Source organism: Pseudochaenichthys georgianus, chromosome 5 (assembly GCF_902827115.2).
Source record: "Pseudochaenichthys georgianus chromosome 5, fPseGeo1.2, whole genome shotgun sequence".
Lineage (NCBI taxonomy): Eukaryota > Metazoa > Chordata > Actinopteri > Perciformes > Channichthyidae > Pseudochaenichthys > Pseudochaenichthys georgianus.
In genome coordinates this window covers 5,802,396-5,824,210 of record NC_047507.1, presented here as the reverse complement: position 1 = coordinate 5,824,210, position 21,815 = coordinate 5,802,396, and the positions used below count along the sequence as shown (strand labels likewise).

The 21,815-nt window shown below is 43.0% G+C and overlaps 1 protein-coding gene across 1 annotated transcript in view; it reads right to left on the bottom strand.

The window, feature by feature from the left end:
* frmd4ba (FERM domain containing 4Ba) overlaps positions 1–2,018 on the bottom strand; it is a 62,964-nt gene extending 60,946 nt beyond the window's left edge. Inside the window, exon 1 of the mRNA XM_034082469.1 lies at positions 1,807–2,018. The gene's annotated coding sequence lies outside the window, so the exon portion shown is untranslated. The remainder of the gene's footprint in view (positions 1–1,806) is intronic.
* Between the last annotated feature and the right edge of the window lie 19,797 nt (positions 2,019–21,815).

The window sequence follows — 21,815 nt, the reverse complement described above, 5'->3', positions numbered from 1 at the left end:
TCACTAACTAAACCACTTTAGCAAAAGGGCCACTCTACAATTTTCCAAAGGGTTGGCTCATTTCCAATGTGGCTCATGGAGGAAGTCGTGCCCTAAGGTCTAAACTGTATGATCCAATGTTTTAGAGCTTAACTTAAGCTAAGGCTAAAGATCAGGATTTCATGTCCTCAGCTTCTTCGGTTTCGATTATTATTATTTTAATCCTTCCCTTGTGAGCCTAGCAACTTTCTGTAAGCGCGGTACCCTTTTTGATTTCATGTTTTTAATGTTGTCTATGTTTTGAACAAATAGCGTGCTTAGCATTATCTTGATACAAGTTGTTTTTGTTTGTTAACTAAACAACATCATTAACTCATACCTTCACATATAAATCAATTGGATGGATTTAATTTGCACGCCTGTCACATGCCAGACTTTGATCGAGAGTCTGATCTGTTCTCAGAACCAGTCTGGCAGGAACTTGTTCTCCTGCAAAAGTGTTGAATTGTATGAACCAGCATGACAACAGTATCATATACCCTAACTGACAAATGCTCTCATTCAAATGTCTGGGAAAAAAATAAAGATGTGTGGGAAAGAAAAGGAAAACATGCTGATGAACAACTTTTGAACACACAACAAGGCTTTGAGGAGAAGGTGGGAACACACCATGAACTCCGGTCACACTGTCCCCAGGTTGACTGGTTGTTTAATCTCGTGTACTCGCCTTGTATGGATACGGTTGTTAATGGCCCCTGATTGGCGAGCAGCAGCAGCGGTGTTGGAATATTCTGTGACGGTTAATAGCTTTATTGAATCGGAAGCGCTGACCCCATTAAAAGCTGAACATCCCAGACTAAAGTCAACACAAAGCAGCGCTGCCTTTGCAGTTTGTCACTGTGTGAGTCAGAAAGAGAGGAGGCAGCACATGTTGCTTTCATGACCACAAATTCAATCTGTACACTCCTGTGTCTTTGTTCTCTGTCACTCAAACAATTAATGTCACCGTTTCCTCATGCCAGGCCTGCACATTACTTTTTACGTGTGATATATTTTAAGAGCTCTGTATTCATCCTGTTTTTTGCCGACCACAGCGCACGTACGCACGCACGCACGCACGCGCGCGCGCGCACACACACACACACACACACACACACACACACACACACACACACACACACACACACACACACACACACACACACACAAACACACAGGATATCATATGCCTGACTCCCCATTGTTTGGTTTGTCCAGGAAACAGGATATTCACACAGAGAGCACACCGGCTGACCACGGAGCCAAAACAGAGATTAAGTTTCATTTTTTTTTACTTTAGAACAGTAGACATTTTCTCACTTCCTTTCAGTTTCACTGTAATGTTCCTGTCAACCACTTCACCTGTCCTAATAGAATTGTTAATAGAATCTATTAACAATTCTAATGTATGTTTCTGACCAGCAAAGCATTCATGTTGACATGTCAACAGCTCTACACCCCGCAGAAAGTAAAAGACATGATGAATGAAGGCTCAGTGAGGTGTGGGTTCATTTCTAAACACACAAACATTAGCAGTGTTTTGTATTTATATGGTGAAGCATAAGACAAAAAAACACCCTTTTCCCACAACATATTGGATAACATGGAGCAACAACGTACCAAAAATCAGCAATAAGTGCAAGTTATTTAAAATGCAAGATAACAAAACGCACCGTCAGAAAAGCTGTTACAGGTGATCACAAAACCGGATTCTTTTTTTAAACTAACGAACAAAAATTAGATCCAACAGATTACACTGTATTTGTATGGATATGAATCGTTCCTAACCTTGTGTCTTTTGTTGTGATCCGATCGCTGCCACTTTATTGTCTGCGCGCGGAGCAGCACCGGGTCAGTCAGATAAATCCAGCTCCTCTCCTTATATGATGAGATGTACGCAGAATACAAACAGGTTGGCAGTGGATAAAGAGTTGGTTTAGTTCGTTTGCAAAGTCCAGGACGGGAAGCCTAGCGCCGTTCGGCATAATAACCTTGTCTGTTTCGCGCACTCACACAGTGTGTCAGTCCCATCCATCCACACTCCTCCTCCTCCGCCTCCTCCTCCTCCTCCTCCGCTTCACACATACAGGATGGGACAGATGAATTTGGCGCTGCCTGTGCGCCACTGCTGGCCAACAGAGGGGCGCTCTCTCTGCTGCAAACACTACTGATAGTGGAAAAGAATTAGCTGTTTTGAATGACAAATTAAACACTCTCTCCAGGGTAGATGTATCTGTTGTAAAAGATAAATGGATTTAAAACAACTGCAACATTTGTTTTATCATATCTCATCCTCAGTGTGTTACAGTTCATAAAGCACATTTACTTTTGTATTTTTAAAGTATAAGTAGGACTATTTATTTTCCCTACACACAAAAAGGTTTGATGAAATGTAGTATGTGCTTTGCTTAAGTATATTCTTTTCATTTCAACGCTACAATTCAAAGGGAGATATTATAATTTTTATTTGACTAAATATATTGTTTAGATTTTTTATTTTTTTGCAAACAACACATACAATATGATGTGTTGTTTTGAATTAAACTAACTAATAGTTTACGCAAGAAAAACGTAATCAATTAGCCAATTGAGAAATATAATTGGCATTTATAAATATCTATTGTGTACGTTTACGTTCTTTAAGTACATTTTGCTTTGATAGTTTATGTACATTTTGCTACTTACTTTTACTTAAGTAACAATTTGAATACCAGTATTTGTATCTATCTATCTATCTATCTATCTATCTATCTATCTATCTATATATCTATCTATCTATCTATCTATCTATCTATCTATCTATCTATCTATCTATCTATCTATCTATCTATCTGTAAATGCTTCACTTTTGAAGAACTGAATATGGTTTTTTTAGAACATTATTCGAAGCATTTAGACACATTGTAGATTTTCCAGTGAGTGCCCGGTGAGGGGAAGGAAAGGAGTGCCACACTGTTGTGGCTTCATGACAGGCTGAACAATGGAAACGCTCGGCAATCCCCAGAAACTGCAGCAGCGAGGAAATGGGAGGAATGAAACCGTCCAGTTTATTGCAAACCAGTTGAACCATAGTGTCAGGGCAGCTACGAGGTGACGTTCCCTCGGCTATTTCAGCAGAGTAACACAAAAAAGGATGAACCTTCACGTGCAGGCAAAGGCATGAGTGTGTGTGTGGAACTAAATGCTTTCTCTAAGTCTAAATGAGTGACTCCAGGGACAGCCCCCCATCCCCCTCCCCATTTGTGAGGATTTCTGGTAGCCCGTGATTAGGCTCACCCCGGTGCCATGTGTGCACCAAGTGCCGCCCCATCAACCCCCCTCACCCCCACCCCCTACACTTGCACACCAAATCTGTGCCTGGCCTCAGCTCCTGTTGAGATTAGCCAACTAGCTATTGTTCTGATGACACTCCATATAAGCCATACTCTCATTATGTTAATGCGGAGACAGCGTAACTGGGCGATTTTGAAGAATAAAATATGTGTGGTGGTGAATGGAGTGCAAAGAACACATGAAATAAAATCAAATAAGCAATACTTGTATTCATGTTTAGAGTTACATTTTCTATTGTGTATGGAGGACACTAACACATGGTACATAAGCTATACTCTCATTATGATAATTGAAATAGAGTATTGTGTATCTGGGTGATTTTAAAGAATAAAATATGTTTGGTATCATCTTTGAACGTAGTGCAAAAACCACATAAAATGCGAAAAATGTAATCCAAATGAGTACAATTTTAATCACATCATGTTTTGATATACATTTTCAATTTTTTAGAAGATGGGCACTGACAACACTACATGCTGTATAAGCTGTACTCTCATTATGATACAGACAAAGACAGCACGGCGTAACTGGGTGATTTTGAATAACAAAATATATGTTTTGCAAAGAACATATAAAATGCAAAAAAAAGAAGCTTTTAGAAAATGTCAATCAACATTCTGATGATGTTATTTGCTCAAGTTAAACAACTGACAAAACCAAATCCTGCAAACAGTCTAAGTGCGTGTGTGTGTGTGTGTGTGTGTGTGTGTGTGTGTGTGTGTGTGTGTGTGTGTGTGTGTGTGTGTGTGTGTGTGTGTGTGTGTGTGTGTGTGTGTGTGTGTGTGTGTGTGTGTGTGTGTGTGTGTGTGTGTGTGTGTGTGTGCAGAAGGAGGAAACTATGAATTGTAAATACAAGGGGATTATGTTGTGCTTGGGAACAGATGTTAACATGGAGAGGTCTGCCCTCCTGAGAGCGGCCCCTCACTCACACACTGTCCCACCACACTCATTGGCCCGTTGTCAATGTGCATCCTGTCTCTCTTTAGAAGCACAACACCCCCTCCCCCCCCGCCCATTTCCAGGACAGATTAACTCTGCACCCCCTCTTCTTCCCATCAACCTTGACCTTGATGGGCTGGTAATGTCATCTTCTTTTGTGCGTTGAAAGACATTGCCAACTTTCATGCTTCCCCTTTAAAGCACACTTGCATGCATTCATGATATGAATAAAGAATGGATGACAATAAAAACCATCAACAATAAGTGAGCACTGAACCATCCGTCCCATCTCCGTCTCCTCAGCGGACCTCTAAGCAGGTCAGCTGTTGTTCTGCTGTCCTCCTGCCACCAGTCTTCATTCTTCTCCACAGCATGGCCTTCAGTGTGTCTTAAGTGTTTTCCAGGTCATGGTGAAGGAATTAAGTTGCCCTTCGCAGGGTGTTGCCTCCCATCCTCTGCAAACTGGGGACCAGGAATACGTAAAACAATTCTTGAAACAAACCATGTGTTGTTAAAATGACCGTATAGCAATCTGTAAAATGTGCGATGACTTCACAACATTTGGCTTATTTAACCTGTAGTCCCAGACGGTTTATACAAATGGAAACAAATATTAGTGAAACCTACCATATTGTTTTGTACGCCAAACATGTGACCATTAAAATACATTTCTGTTTGGACATGTACAAAAATAAGTGTCAGTTCATTATCTTCAAATCCCCTGAAACCCATTTGAAACTACTAAAAATGTAATTACCTGAACAGGCCAGGACTTGTTGGAAAGAGGCCACATGAAGACATCTGGTTGTGAAAACGGCAGGGACCTTTGTGGAGTGTACTTCACCTCACTCAGTGCAAGATATGGAGATACAGTATACCTCCAATTTGGGTGAAAACTAAAAGATTGATTGCGATGTCTGGAGGACTTTCCATCCATCCATCCATCTTCTCCCGCTTATCCGTGGTCGGGTCGCGGGGGTAGCAGTTCCAGCAGAGAGCCCCAAACTTTCCTTTTCCCTGGCGACATCAACCAGCTCTGACTGGGGGATCCCAAGGCGCTCCCAGGCCAGCGAAGATATATAATCCCTCCACCTGGTCCTAGGTCTACCCCTTGGTCTCTTCCCAGCTGGACGTGCCTGGAACACCTCCCTAGGGAGGCGCCCAGGTGGCATCCTAACTAGGTGCCCGAACCACCTCAACTGGCTCCTTTCGACGCGAAGGAGGAGCGGCTCAACTCCGAGTCCCTCCTGGATGACCGAACTTCTCACCTTATCCCTAAGGGAGACACCGGCCACCCTGCGGAGAAAACCCATCTCGGCCGCTTGTATCCGCGATCTCGTTCTTTCGGTCATGACCCATCCTTCATGACCATAGGTGAGGGTAGGAACGAACATGGCCCGGTAGACAGAGAGCTTTGCCTTCTGGCTCAGCTCCCTTTTCGTCACTACGGTGCGGTAAAGCGACTGCAGTACCGCTCCCGCTGCTCCGATTCTCCGGCCCATCTCATGCTCCATTGTTCCCTCACTCGAGAACAAGACCCCGAGATACTTGAACTCCTTCACTTGGGGTAAGGACTCATTCCCTACTTGGAGTGGACAGTCCATCGGTTTCCTGCTGAGAACCATGGCCTCAGATTTGGAGGTGCTGATCCTCATCCCAGCCGCTTCACACTCGGTTGCAAACCGATCCAGTGAGTGCTGAAGGTCGCAGACCGATGAAGCCATCAGAACCACATCATCTGCAAAAAGCAGTGGTGCAATCCTTAGTCCACCGAACTGCAGACCCCCTCCCCCACGACTACGCCTCGAAATCCGATCCATTTATATTACAAACAGGATTGGTGACAAAGCGCAGCCCTGGCGGAGGCCTACCCTCACCGGAAATGGGTCCGACTTACTGCCGAGGACCCGGACACAGCTCTCGCCTTGGGAGTGCAGAGATTGGATGGCCCTGAGTAGAGACCCCCTCACCCCATACTCCCGCAGCACCTCCCACAGTAACTCCCTGGGAACTCGGTCATACGCCTTCTCCAAGTCTACAAAACACATGTAGACCGGATAAGCGTACTCCCAGGTCCCCTCCAGGACTTTCCTGGAGGCTAAAACAACTTTCATTTGAAACTGAGGATCTGAAATCAAGAAAACGTACTCAACAAAAACCAAGCAGTGAATATTATTGAAGTCTAAATTATCTCTACGTGATTTGTCTCAACCTTCGATATGTATGTGTTTTAAATTGTCGTCTGTGTTTGGCAGATTAAAATGTCCTGAATGATAATATATGTGTGTTGATTTACAATGTCGGATACCTGACTCAATAGCTTGGCAGTTTTGCAACAGCAAGGTAACTTTAAAGGACGGCAGCACTGATGAAGGTTTTCTGTAACTGTCCAAGTGTCACGATCTTAGTTTTATCTCACGGTTTTAGTTTGGTCTGTCTTGTCATGGTTTTATTTTGCAATTCTGTTCTCCCTGTGTCTTGTCTCCCTCCCTGTCGTTAGTTTACCTGGTGTGTCTGATTGTCTGATTGTGTTCACCTGTTGCCCTTGTGTTTCTCCTTCCCTGCCCGGCTGTTTCTCGTCTCGTGATTACCCCTCCCTGTATTTAGTCTTGTCACCTTTTGTTTGGATGCTACCTCGTGCCTCGTACCTGTTCATGGATTCTTGTTTTTTAATAAAGCTCACCTTTTGTTTCATTTTGAAACCTGCTTCCCTCCTCAATCTGCATTTTTGGTCCTATTTTTCCCCAACCCTGACAGAATGAACCAACCACATATGGACCCAGCAGATGATCCATTTGAAGTGGAGTTGTATTCATTTACCTACTTGCTGGCTTGCAGCTATGGTAAATGGAGGGGAGCAACCAGTGCGGAGCAAAAGAGGGCTGCCCTGGCAGAGGCGTACCAGAGGGCAACAGAGAAACCAGGGTTAGTGAAGTTCTTACCTGGCTGGATTATGGACTTCCTCCAGACATACGTTTCCCGGCCTGCTAGCCCCAGACATGCTAGCCCCCACAGTTCCCAACATAGCTTATTTCGAGAACGCTTTTGATGGGTCTCGTCTGGCTTTTGGAGGTCCACGGAGCCTCCAAAAGGCTCCTAAGAGGAGACCCAGGTCCAGGCTACCAGCACCGGCCCCAGCAGCCATGGTTCCGGCTCCAGTACCGGCCCACACAGCCATGGTTCCGTGCTCCAGTGCCAGCCCACACAGCCATGGTACCGTGCTCCAGTACCATCCCACACAGCCATGGTTCCGTGTTCTGGTTCCGTGCCCAGCAGCCATGGTACCTGCTCCAGTACTGGCCCACACAGCCATGGTTCCGACTCCAGAACCGGCCCACATGGCCATGGTTCCAGCATCAGTTCTGGCCCCAGCAGCCATGGTTCCAGCCCCAGTTCTGAACTGGCCCACAAGGCCATGGATCCGTGCACCAGTACTGGCCCACACAGTCATGCTTCCGTGCTCCATTACCTGGCTCACACAGTCATGCTTCCGTGCTCCATTACCTGGCTCACACAGCCAGGGTCCAGGCTTCTGTTCCGTGCCCAACAGCCATGGTTCCGGCTTCAGTACCGGCCCCAGTAGCCTTGGTCCAGACTCCAGTTTCGGCTCCAGTACTGGCTCTCTGGCCGACGCCATCTCCCCGTGTCCTGTCGGCGTACCGGCCGACTCCAGCCCCTCGTCTCCTCTCGAGTCCCCTCTCGAGTATCCTCTCGAGTCCCCTCTCAAGTCCCTTCTCTAGTCCCTACTCAAGTCCCTACTCCATGTCCTGTCCCGTTGGGGTCCCGCCGACTACTCTTCTGCCGGGGGTCCTGCCAACTCCATGTCCTGTCCCGTTGGGGGTCCCACCGACTACTCTTCTGACGGAGGTCCTGCCAACCCTATATCCTGTCCCATTGGGGGTCCCGCCGACTACTGTTCTGCCGGGGGTCCTGCCAACCCTATGTCCTGTGCCGTTGGGGGTTCCGCTGAGAGTCCTGTCAACCCCATGTCCTGTGCCGTTGGGGGTTCCGCTGAGAGTCCTGTCAACCCCATGTCCTGTTCCGTTGGAGGTTCCGCCGTCACCTGTCTCGCCGGGGGTCCTGCCAACTCCTTGTCCTCTTCCGTGGGGGATCTTGCCGACACCTGTCCTGCCGGGGGTCCTGCCTACTCCTTGCTCTGTTGCGTTGGTGGTCCAATCGACACCAGCCCTTGCTCCATCCGGGGTCCCATTGACACCAGCCCATGTCATGTCCAGGATCCCGTCCACGCCTGTCCCACCGGCTCCGGTTCCTGTCCGGCCGACACCGGCCCCCTGATTTCCCCAGCCACGGCTTTTGTCCTTGTGCCCGGCCCCCTGAGTTCCCCAGCCGCGGTCTTCGCCCTCGAGCCCGGCCCCCTGAGTGCCGCGGTCTTCGCCCTCGAGCCCGGCCCCCTGACTTTCCCGGCAGCGGTCTTCGCCCTCGAGCCCAGCCCCCTGAGAGCCCGGCCCCCTGAGTGCCGCGGTCTTCGCCCCCGAGCCCGGCCCCCTGACTTTCTCGGCCGCGGCCCTCGGGCCCGGCCCCCTGACTCTTCTAGCCGCTGCCTTTCGCCCTCATGCTCGGCCCCCTGAGTTCGCCCGCTGTGGCCTTCGCCCCTTTATGAACTCTGCCTTGCTCCTGGGCCGTCCTCCTGAGACCCCCACCACGAACTCTGCCTTGCCCCGGGCTGTCCGCCCCCGAGACCCCCACAATGAACTCTGCCTCGCCCCCAGGCCGTCCGCCCGAGACCCCTTCCTGGTCCGTCAGCCCAAACCCATCCTCCAGACCCCCTCCACCCACCCTTTTGGCCCTAGTGATGCAAATCGAGATTGAGTATACAACTAAGCCGTGTAATTAATGAAATAAAGTTATGATCAGTGCATGTAGATATATATATATATGTGTGTGTGTGTGTGTGTGTGTGTGTATATATATATATAGATAGATAGATAGGAATTCTTATTAGCTTACAATATACCTTCTTGACAATGAGTGCAGTGCCTGTTCACTGCTGCCTATTTTATATTCTCGATGCAAACTTTACTAATATTAAGTGTCTCATGTCCTAGTTGCACTACCTGGGTCCTCAGAAATCACCCACCAAGCATGAAGAGACTAACTGTTTGAGTTTTTACATATTCTCTGGTGCAGAAACATTGTTTTTTATTTTTACATCATCAGTCATGTATTACTACTCTTTGTGCACGTTGTTTTTCCAGAGCATTTTTATAACATTATAGTGGTGGGGAACATGTCCTTAGCGTCCTGAGCATTAATGAAGCAGGTCTGTGTGTGTTGTCCCCTGAGTGACTTTGAGCGTATAGCTGCTGAAAGGACCTTGAGTCGGCTTGGACTGAAGTGTCCTGCTTCCTCACGTAGTCTCGGTGTAATTAGGTTATCGTGCAGTGAGAAGTAAAGGGCGTACAGACCAGGGTGTGCATGACGTGTTATTTCTGGGCAATCACGTCTCATGACTTTCACTTTTCCTTTGGCTGAAAATATAATGTGATCACACTGTGAGAGAATTGAAACAATGTTTTCGGATAATCAGGACACAGCTGGGAAGACCTTGTGCATCATCAGGAAGCTGAGTAATGAGTAATGATCTGACAAAAATAAGATGCTAAACTCAAACCTTTCCCCGCCTTATTCATTGTTTGGTTCCATTATTTCTAACTAAAGGTTATTTGCTTTCTATTCACAATCTTTATAACTACCGGTGGTCTAGCATTAAGATAATCGCTTTTTGTCGCTTTACTGAAATGTATGTTTGAATGTGAAAATGTGGCAATATCTCATACATGTGCGCTAATTTGTATACATTTGCAGAACAGAAATATGATCCTTGGATGAAGCCAGGTTCAATTGATTCATTCTTTTATTCAAGTCAAACGTTTTTACAGAGGAGCATTTTGGATATACCTTTTTACAGTTTGATTAATCAGAAAATACTGGCCATAGACATAACACAATTTCTTTCTATCAATGATTATGTCAAGATTTCTGGCACAGAGAATGAGACATTTCAGATTTAAGAAGTATCTTAATGCAACTAAGATACTTCTTAGTGCAAGTGTCAGTGCTAAATATATAGCAGTATACAAAATATATAAATAGACGAAGTTAGTTAAAAAAAGTCATGTATAGTTTGTGTGTTTTGTTGTTGTAAAGGAGATTTTATGGAAGCCCAAACTCTCAAAAGTGCATTCAGGAAATTATGCTTTTGCCAATAAAGTCTGTTATTGCACATAACCAATATAATGTATCTTATTCAACATGAGCCCCTATGTTGCTTTGCTCCAGAATTAATGCCCTTACCCATATATTCAGTCAGCATTGAGGCTGCCTGTCACAGTGAGTGAAAGTTCCTTTAAGGGGATGTTATAGTGCCATCCAGTGGAGTAATATGTGTTGTGCCGTGTGTGACTACAGAGAGAAGAGATTTACACAGCTTTATTTAATTTCTTTCATGTTTCTTTAATGTCGAAACATATAGATTTTCTGTTTGAGGCATTTAGTCTTTTAGGAGCCCTCCAACAATGCAACACAAGAATACAGATAAGCAGACAATATTAACCAATATTAAAATATACTATATTAAAAGTAATACAAAAAGAAAAAAAAAAATTTTAAAACTGAAAAATAAAAAGTGGAATAGTGCAATACGAGTCTATATACAAGTTATTGGAATGATATATTAGATAAATAATTTCTAAGTACCAGATTAATGTTATGAAATTGTTTCAGCAGTTCAGTTGTGCTCATTTTCAGGTTCATATTTGTGCCTTTACTGTGACAAATTGACATGCTTTGTTATTGGTCACCACCGCTTAGAGATATCCCGCTCCGAAGCCTATCACGTATGTCTTGTAAAGCTAGCCAATGCAAGCTCAAGTGTTACACAGTGATGTCACTATGTTATGGAGGTAAACAAAGGAGTCCAATGGAGGCGTTTCAGGGCGGTGGGAGAGAAACTCTCGCTGGAGGGAACAGAGGGATTTAAGCCTTTGCAGACCATTAACATGCACAAAAACCAATATACCATAATAGGAACTGTTTAATCAATCTAAATAAAAGTATGCGAGTCTGGAGGAATAACCAAAATGAAAAAAAAAGATGGCAGAAGCCTAGGACAGCTACACCAAGGGGGGGGGGGGGGGGGCAGGATTTGAATTAAACTAAATAAATTCAAAGTGAAGTGGACACTAATTCTGGTTGGTTTCATATTTGTATTTTGCGCCCTCTGCCGAAAATGTGTATCTATTGCAACTTTCAGCTATAAATCTACAGGGACTGCGTTGTTGAAGCTCAAGCTACTTTTGTTAGTGTGCCTTTTCACAGCACATAGTTGATCAAATGACCTTTTCTCTGGGTTTGTGGACCTGCCAAGGAGCCAAACACAGCCTTAAACTTAATCACCCCTGGCTGACAAGGCTTTCAGCTGCCAATCTGTCTGACCCTGAACCCCAAACCTCCAGACATGGAAGAGAACAACTTCCCTGGAGGTACAAAATAACAAAAAACAACACATCTTATCACCTTTGGTTATGATGCCCTCCGTTATGACTGTTTTGACGTCTTGCTACTCACAGGCCCTGAAGTCATGTTAGTTCGACTATGAGATGAACTCTACGCTGCTCTCTGTATGCAGAGTGCGTAGGAGAGGCGTAAACATGTGACAAAGCCACATTTAAAATGATAGGAACCTTTTCTACTAGTTCATGCTCATTCAAAATAAGTTTCTCTTTGAACAAGAAGGAAAATTACACAGCACAACACAAATCTGACCTTAAACTACTCTGTCAACGTAATTCATGTTGGAGACACATGAATTACAGTATGTTGTGTCACATGGATTTAGTATCGCGATAGTGAGGATACAAACGAATTGTAAATGATTCCCTGTGAGTAATCAGATCACTGGACTTTTTTCAAAAGATGACGATAACTAGACGGATCAAAATGCAACAATATTTTTTAAAATACAGATCAATATAAGTGGATGGCCTGCATTTTGGTTTTAGTTTAGGCTACTTTCAATCCTTTTTAATTTAAATATATATTGTTTAAAGGCAGTAGAATGGCATAAATGTTTTAAGTAAACCCTCCCAACCCATGGTTATTTCGTTATGACTATGTCTTGGTTCGAATAATATAACTGGTCCCAGCACGGACCAACCCCCTTGTCAAACCGGTCACTTCTACTGCGATGTCACACCCAACAATTGGACAAATAAGTAAAGAAAAAAAGATAAGAAACAAAATAAAACCAATAGGATTAATTCAGTTCTTCAAATAATTAGTTTGGTGGCTCAGATACACGTATATAATCTGGGCAGTCTTTACGGAGAACTTCTGTAGCCTCTGGAACAGTTTGGAAATGTGATGGATGTGAAAAGGCTAAATATATAAAAAGCTTGAACTAACCAAGAATACGATAAATAGAGGCAGTATGTTGTTGTGTTGGGAATGACATAAAGCATTATTTGTTCAAATGCATCTATACTGCAACAGATCTCATTAGTACAGTTAATGTTCCAGCAGGGGATAGTCTTAAACTTTTTTTCACAACACTGATCCAGTAACCAACAAAGCAACATTTGTTCCCTGATATCATGATATTTCAAAGAAAACACATGATTATTATATGGTGTATTTTACACATGATGAATACACATGTCTGGACATGTATGTATATTCCATATACATACTTATCTTATCCTTCTTTATGTTGCAGACTATTTATTTAGTTTTTTGTATTACTGTCATGTGTGATGAGGTAGTCCATATGTTAAAGTAAGAATTTAAAATGTTTACACATATCACACTTATCACATAATACAATATTAGTTCACAAACTGCTTGCAATGCAGTGGCGTAACTATCGACGGTGCAGCCGGTGCAACGCACCTGGGCCCAGAGCCGGCCAGGGGCACCTGCACAAAAAAAAATGTTGGGGCCCCAATGGCATTGACCGGTTCACGCAGTCTTCAAAGTAACCAAGCAACCTAAATTAATTTGTAATTTGTCTGTCCAATGACCTTGCTCCCTTTCATGACATGTGATACCTTGCGTGACGAGCGAATTGTTTAATCAACCTGTACTGTAGCTAGCAGCAGCAAGTTCGGTAGCATTATAAAAAATGTAATAGCTTGCATTTATAATGTATAGCAAATCAAAGCACAAGAGCGGCGCTCAAAAGAGAAAGGACAAGAGAGAAGAGATGTAACAGCTAAACTGACAAAATTAGACAGTTTTTTTTGTCATACATCGTCCGTGAAATCGAGCGTTAACGTTAGCAATGCTGACGTGCAACGAGAGCCGGAGGCTAACGATAGCTCAACTGCCTCACCACCATCATTGCCATATATCTCCACAAGTGAAGCTGTATCCGTGGCCGTGGCTGTGCAACCTCTGTCCAACAGAACACAACAGTTCCCCCAAGGGCCCCAAACGATAGGGGACTCTATGGCGCTATTGAGACCCCCGACGCCAAGATCAAAAGCTATATTATAGCAACTGGTGTATGTAGGCCTACTGGCCCATTCCCCAGAGACAAACATCAAGGAAACAGGTGTAATCCTCTTCTTAGTTCGCTGTGCCGTTGTCGGGCTGTGGTGGTTTGAGGCCAGGGCAGGCTGTTGTTGATAGCCTACATGTGGCGCTTCTGAGTGGTTGTGTATGTCCGTGCGTGTGTGAGCGCATCAGCGTGCGCTTATGTTTGGGGCGATGGGGGGGGCCCAAAACAATATTTGCACTGGGGCCAATCACAACCTTGTTACGCCACTGTTGCAATGTATATCATGTAGTTTATTCAACACTTCATTTCTGCCGAAATGCTAAACTGCATTTCAATCAGGAGAGACTTCATTTTGTTTAAAGAACATTTATTGACACATGTCATAAGATAAATGTTAAGTTTGGCGATTAGCCCCCGATCCTGAAATCGTATATCTAAAGGGGGAAATGCAGCCGTGAGCATATAGGGAACCCCCCGGGGTCTAGACACTGGTGATGATGCTGAAGATCTGGATTTGATGAGGAGATGGGATGAAGAGGAGGTGTGATGGGGTCTTTGGATTAACTCTCCTGGCACTGTATAGTGGATATGATGAAAGGAGGTGGATGGAGAGGAGGCGGGCGGCAGCATGAACACCTGAAATCACAGCTGACTGCAGGAGAGAGGAGAACCATTTTAAAGTGTGGCTGCAGCTCGCTGATTGGCTGATGAGGTGAATGTAATGGGATATATTACATAAAGTGCATCATCAAGTGGCCAAAATGTGATCAGCTCATTTTCAGACAGGTTTTTATATAAATGGATCAGGACAAAAAGTGAGCGAATCTTTTTTCCTGAAACTTTCAGAATCTCTTTATGTAGGGGACGTTTATGTAGAAAAGACATGAAAAAGTGGAATTTGCACAATTGGTGACCTTTAAAGATTAAATATTTTTTCAGCTAATTTCAGGAGATTTATAAACTATTTATCGCTACAAAGGATCCTGGAAAAACTGCTCCTTCACATCTGTTTCCCAGGAACTAAGAAAAGATAAGTTTGGCAAACTTTTTTTTTAGCCGTCATAAACACAGGAGAGAAAGCTACTTAGATCAGACCTCAGAGCTCCTGTTCTCAGCCCTACTACAACTTAATGATATCGTTTATTGAGTCATTGAAGTATGTTATCTGGAGTCAGCACTAGACAGTTGTGTTTTTGTAGAATGTATATAACATAACAGAAACAAATAGAAGGAGAAAAAGAAACGGGCCCCAGTAAAGAACCTTGGGGGACCCCCACGGCAGATTAATAATGAGAATGGAAGAAATAGGACAGTAGGGGATCTGTGGAATAAATACATATATTTCTGGTGATATTTTTTTTCTTTCTTAGAAACAAAGGCCATCTGTGTCACTTATGAGACATCACATAGATTGCAGGCTTCCGATCGTTGTTTTAAGCTTCACTTGGGGGGCTTAGTTATATAAAGTACCCACAAGGTTGCAACAAAGCAGAGCTGGTGGTGTTGTGCACTTCTGGAAACATTGTCTATACTTTTCTGTTTTAGATCTTGTGAATAACTCATTATCCTAGGGAGAGAACACACAGCGTTGCTTTGAATGGTCCTTTTGTGTGCAGACAACTGGCCTTATAATGAGTCGCATCCTTGCACATCAACCAGCAAAATTGAATTTTTACGCTTCAACCATTAATGGAGCAGAGCGACACGGTTAGATTCTTCCAGAGAGTCCTGCGGGAAACAAAACACATCTCATAAGCCATTATTTGTATAACTCCACACAGTCTGTGGCACACATTGTTGTTGATTAATGTGTCAAATAGCGATTTTTACAAAAGAAGTTACAGATGTATGCTTTGTGAAAGTGTCAGAAATAGGTTCAGGACCAGAGATGGGGTTGTTACTAAAAAAAAGTAATATATTACATATTACATATTACTTTAAAAAAAAGTAATATATTACACTACTTCGTTACTATCTACATAAAGTAATTCGTTACTTTACTCGTTACTTTACTCGTTACTTTACTCGCAGGGCCGGCCCGCCCCTCCCTACAGGCAGATCACGCAGACTGCTCAAGTTTCAAATGTTCTCTTTAGTTCAGTTTCCATTGTCGCATAAGACTGATCCAGATAGCTTCTGAATGTTTTCCTATCTGACCATGGCTGTCCTCTGTCTCCTGCTATCTGACCGTGGCTGTCCTCTGTCTCCTGCTATCTGACCGTGGCTGTCCTCTGTCTCCTGCTATCTGACCGTGGCTGTCCTCTGTCTCCTGCTATCTGTATATTTTGCGCAGTCTATCTCTGCTCACGCTGTTGCGTCAGCGTGTTCTCCTGCGTGTTGGCCATGTGTTGCACTGGAGCCAGACTTCAGCCGAGCACGTACGAACTGCGCATGCGTGAGTGGCAATAACTCTCCTTACCAGCAGGCGGCGGTAGTGTGTATTCGTCATTCAAAACAAGCAACAACCGGAAAACAGAGAAGAAGAACTACGTGTGTGTGTGTGTGTGTGTGTGTGTGTGTGTGTGTGTGTGTGTGTGTGTGTGTGTGTGTGTGTGTGTGTGTGTGTGTGTGTGTGTGTGTGTGTGTGTGTGTGTGTGTGTGTGTGTGTGTGTGTGTGTGTGTGTGTGTGTGATATAAATAAACAACAGCTATGTGCGTTAGCTTCACCTAGCATGTGTTCTTTGCAGGTGTTTGTTGAGGTTTGATTATGACTGATTTTAGAAAGTAACGAAGTAACGCGTGTCGGGGCAATGTTAGTAACTGTAGTGTGATTACTGGATTATAAAAGTAGCGCGTTACACTACCCCGTTACCGACAAAGTAATATTATTACAGTAACGCGTTACACCCAACTCTGTTCAGGACTACTGCTGCATTGTGAAATCCTTTGTGAAGATATTCATCAGTCTCACAACTCACGCGATGGGAGGAAGGTGATGAAACAGTCTGGAAAAGAAAGCACCAATTTTAGAGTTTCAGAATGGAAATGGTTGAATCACAACCCTACTTCCTGTTTTCAGTGGCTGCAATAGCTGGGCTACATTTACTATCTTGGGGAATTCAAACTTTTTAAAGCAAACTGAGCCATTAGTCATATTTTCAATATGTTCCACGTGCATTTTCTAACAGTTTATTTGCAGCGAGGCAGGGTTCTTTGCTTTGCTGCACAACAACACAATATCTTAAAAATAAACGCTTACTGCAGTAATCCATTTTGACAATATGCACAGTAAAATAACATTCTTACAGGATATAAACTAGTTTAAACCAATAATAATAATTAATTTTGACTTGAGCCTGATCTCATTCAAGCTGAAACTTGAAATGAGACAAGGTTTTTAATGAGAATGTGGAGCTAATATAATTTTACAGCCTATAATACCACTACTTTTTGTATAACAAGTTTCTTAAATTGTACATTTAAATATGCAAATGAGGCATTATCTAATGCTTGGTTTTGGTGAATTAGGAGAAATTGATAAATGCAAACAGTCATGGCATTACTTTTTTTTTAAGTATGACCCTGCAGCCAGAAGAAAGTTAGATCATTAGAACAATGGATACAATAGTGAGTATCCTTTTTTTTGGTAGTAAATCACTTGAAATCTAGTTTCAGCATTATTTAGGAGCCTATCTGTTGGAAAATGTACCTTGAAGCAACTCAACTACAAAATCCTTTAAAGAATATTGACGTCTTTCTGCGTTTATGTTTTTTGACTGTACACATTTTTCTCCAAATAGCCAGAGTCCTGCAGACATTCAGAGTTTGGACCATATTCAAAATATTCTATGATCTCAATTCACCATCAGCAGTGAATGGAGATTGTGTGCTAGATAACTGCTTTATTTGCAAAAACACAAAACAGCTCATCCTCCTTCCCTTAAGCAGTATGTCCTATTAGACCACAAAGCCAAGACATCTGGGACTCGTCATCGTGTCAACCTGCAAGTGAGACATTGTTGTGTCACACCAGGAAGTCCTGACATCCTTAAGTGCTTTAAAAGAACCTAATTCCTCAAACCGCTGCCATAGTGAAGTGGGGACACTTGAATCACTGACTAACATGAAAATTAAAAGGTAAGAAACTGAATTTACCCAGTTATTTTCATGTGTTTTCAAATATCTCTTTCCATTATATAATCTTATACACTAATGGGGGTCTATGAGAGACGGGATAAAGGTGTTGCCCTTAAAATTGTAACCGGGTTAGAAAGGTTATTTGATAAATGTATTCTGTTAGATTACTAATTTCCTGTAGTAAAAAAGGGAAGTAATTTAAATATTATAACCTGATTACTTCTGTTACTTTTGGATTACTTCAATAGCAAATGCGATGCAATAAATACAAGAACAAATATATATTCTTTCAGGCAGGAGGGGGAGTGTGTGGGGGAGAAACTCCCTCTGCGGTGAACTCCACTGATGAGTTTGGATTTCAGATTTTGCAGACATGCACCAAAACCTATATAATGGCGCTTTTCCACTGCAGCACGTAGCATGGTTTAAGCGGGTCAAACCCGGCCCGCTTTTTTTTGCTTTTCCACTAGGGCTAGTTCCGGCTCAGGGCTACTTTTTCACCTTTTTTCTGGCCCTCCAAAATCGAGCTTCTTACCGGGCCAACAACCGGGCTGAACATATTTGTGACCTGCTCCATCGAAATCAGTCGCATTGACCCGAAGACACATTTTGAGTTGTATACACTGTTGGAAAGAGGATATTCCTAGCTTTCTAATGATATCAGGATTGTTTTTGTACTCCAAATATTAAGCGAAATATGTCACATTGTATAATGACTGTCACCGAGTCATCATTTTGAGAAAAAGCCTTTAAAGTTTTCTCTTCTCTGGAATCCATCGATCTGATTGATTATTAGTGGAGCAAATTATCAAAATACTACGGAGGGAAGATATTTTGGAGGGGAAGCTCGCGAGTGTGTGTGTGTGTGTGTGTGTGTGTGTGTGTGTGTGTGTGTGTGTGTGTGTGTGTGTGTGTGTGTGTGTGTGTGTGTGTGTGTGTGTGTGTGTGTGTGTGTGTGTGTGTGTGTGTGTGTGTGTGTGTGTGTGTATTTTTGCATTTGCGTGTATTGTGTTTGTTTCCCGGGGAAAACCCTCACGAGAAACACCGGCTGTTGTTCTGCCTGCTGTGACGTCAAGTTACTCCGTTCTCCGCTTGTAATTATGCCGTTACAAGCTTCAAAGTTATATTTATCATCTGAATTTGCCGAAACAAGTTTAATATTCTGAAAGCCAAGACTTTGTTTAATTTAAATCAGATGAAAACAAACTGTAACGGACCCTGCCGTGTTATCTATGATTACTATACTCTTACGTTCATAATGTCAGCCGGAGGGAGGGGGGCGGCGCTGCTGGAAGAGCAGATTGCGAGTGAGAGGTGCTTGTCTTCGTCCCTTTACAAGCTTCAAAAATATATTTATCGTGTGATTTTGGAAATAAAAGTTTCATATTCTGAAAGCCAAGACTTTGTTTGTTTAAAATCAAACAAAACACCCGGACCCTGAAAAAATAGTTTTTTTACGTAAATCAACGTTTATTCTGAAATAAGCCGTTGCGACTTCCGACTGATTTCGATAGAGCGGGTCACATTTTACCGTGATTTAATTGTAATACACGTTTTAAAATGATGCCGAAGTAACAACATACTGATACCGGTCTGCAGACAAGACGGCAGGCGAAAAACCTTTTGAAATGCGTGTTTTCTGAATGGAGATCGGATCGATCTGGCTAAGCTAACGTTGTACAGTATATGCTCCGTCCACACTCACAACAACGGCCTACAGACATGAATAAACCAGCGACTGTATTCGCCATGACACAGACACACCGTGGTTTGTACTTGTTTAACTTTTGTCTAGTTTCTGAACAGATATGAGGAGCTGTGAGCTCTGAGTGCTAAGAGCTAACGGCTGATGTTATGGTTTTGTGGTTCGCATTGAAGATGCGTACTAAGCCGTGCTAGGTCCTGCAGTGGAAAAGCGCCATAATACACCCGCCAGAAAACAGGGCCTCTTTAAAAAGAAAATATCTGAGCTAACAGAAAATGCTCCATTATAGTTGTATACATACAGATCACACACACTATTTTATGATCATAAAGGTTCACCTGCTGAATAAAAAAAAAAAATAATAACTAAAGTGAAAACTATAAAGCAAAATCAGACAGTAGTGGTATAGATTCACACTTTAAGTATTTGCCTTCAGAACAGTACAGTTTACAAATAAGGAATACTACTCCTTTGCAACAAAAATAATATGCTCTTTTTTAGCCTCTTAGTAACATTGTAAACCTGCTATTATATTATATTATAGTATCCTGATTATGTCATCCGATTACATCTATTACTCCCCAACCTGATTGTAACATTTTACACCACATTTTTTACCAACACATCAGCTATGCCACACATGCACACAAATCATTTTCAACAGTACGTTTTAAATGCTGAGTGCAGAGAATAGGATTTGTGTGCTTTAAATACAATTACCACACCGTCGCATGGAGTTGGGTCATTTTACAAACTGAAGTCAGTGGGGGTGATTTTGCTGTAGATACAATGTCTTCACGCTCTGAAGCACAACGCTTCAAATTGGTAGCATGATATCAATCTCACTATTCCTTGGTCAAGGACACAACAAATCCTTGTTCTAGTTGTTTAAAGAGCCTGTGACAGCCTCCCAACAACTGTTGTGCAATGAAATATTGGGCTACTAGTAATCTCGAACCGTCAGTTTAAAAAAGAAAAAGCGATACCGTTCCGTTAAATATCAATAATTTAGAACATCGCGGGGAAATTCCTTCGACTCATTTTGAAGTTTTGGGGGAAGCCGGAAGTGACGTCAATGCGGGAACGCTTCACTGTGCGGCGAGAGAGCCGAACACGGACAAAGTGTGTTGTCATGCGTAGAAATGGTGAATTACTGAGTTGAGGCACGTTAATAACGTTTTAATGAAGTTGACTACAGTATATTTATATTTGTCAGTGCTTTCATGTCAATTCGGCGACATAAACATAAATGATCGTGGTGAAGATGATGATTACATTAGGATTAAAAATCGGTAATGAGAGCTGCTGAATTTCCTCCCGTAGGATGTGATAAAAAACAAATCGATTATTTTTGTAGTTGTAAACTCAAGTGGATGAAACTACATTTATTAGTGCTTTCATGTCAATGCGGCGAACATATGATACATTAAATGATCGTGAGGATGATGATTAAAAATCGTTTGTTTGTGCCGGTCTGCATTTCCTGATGAGAAAACAAACCGATGTTTTTTGTAGTTGTAGTACACCAACATGGATTAAACGTGTGGTTTTTTACCACAATGTTGGGGAAATTAATGGATAAAATGCACGGATTATTATTATTATTATTCCCACTCCGATCGGGACACTAGGTCCACCGTTTCCCCGCAGCGAGGCTCCCCCCGTTGACAGTTTACGTGGGCTGGGTGCAGTGGCGGACTGGCCATCGGGACGAATCCCGATGGGCCGGTACCAAAGTGGGCCGGTCGGATAAGTCACCAGCACATCCCCCATAGGCGGCGCGTGAGGCTCAGGTTTGAGAAGGCTAAATAACTTTTTTTACCTGACGCTGTCCGCCTCCGGCGTCTATAGAAAAGAGATCAACTCAGTGTGCGGAGTTTAAATCTCTCAAGTCATATTACAGGATAAAGGAAATAGAGTTTAAACTGCCGTATGCAGAGAAGAACCCGACGTGTCGCACTTATCATTCAAATTACATCATCAATCAGATCATCGATCATATAATATCATAATATATCATATATTTCCTTATCTGAGTCAGCTTCTCCAGCCTCATCTGGCCGTGCAACACTTACAGTGTCACAGACTGTATGCAGAAGTATTATTTTAAGCAACACATTATGTTGACGAAACACTCGAGTCAAATGTAATTAAAGTCAGATCCACTTGTGTCTTAGACGTGAACGCGCTCTCAGCTGGAGAGAGAAACCCTGGCTTGATTTACCG